At 41.5% G+C, this 441-nt stretch overlaps 1 protein-coding gene across 1 annotated transcript in view; it reads left to right on the top strand.

Annotated features, from left to right (window-relative positions):
- rptor (regulatory associated protein of MTOR, complex 1) overlaps positions 1-441 on the top strand; it is a 362,931-nt gene that overhangs the window by 33,566 nt on the left and 328,924 nt on the right. The window lies entirely within an intron of this gene.

The following is a 441-nucleotide window of genomic DNA, read 5'->3' as shown; positions in this document are numbered from 1 at the left end:
TTCCCCTCTCACCTTAAACCTATGCCCTCTAATTTTGGACTCCTCTAAACTGGGTAAAAGACCTTTACTATTCACCCTATCCATGTCCCTCATAATTTTATAAACCTTGAAATGTCACCCCTCAGCCTCTGATGTTCCAGGGAAAATAACTCCAGCCTGTTCAGCCTCTCCCCATAGCTCAAACTTTCCAAACCTGGCAACATCCTTGTAAATCTTTTCTGAGCCCTTTCAAATTTTAACGGCATCTTTCCTAACTGGGAGACCAGAATTGGATGCAATATTCCAAACAATGAGCAAGAAGCTCATCACTGCATATGACAAGCAAACAGTAAAATAAAAGTATGAGTTACCCACTTTCTGTTTCTCCCACACTCAAACCACATTATTGTCTACAGCAGAGATAGTAGGAACTGCAGACGCTGGAGAATCTGAGATAACAAG

The sequence above is a fragment of the Rhincodon typus genome, chromosome 23 (assembly GCF_021869965.1).
Source record: "Rhincodon typus isolate 14 chromosome 23, sRhiTyp1.1, whole genome shotgun sequence".
NCBI lineage: Eukaryota > Metazoa > Chordata > Chondrichthyes > Orectolobiformes > Rhincodontidae > Rhincodon > Rhincodon typus.
Note: the sequence above shows the minus strand (reverse complement) of the source record. Positions and strands in the feature narration are given on the sequence as shown.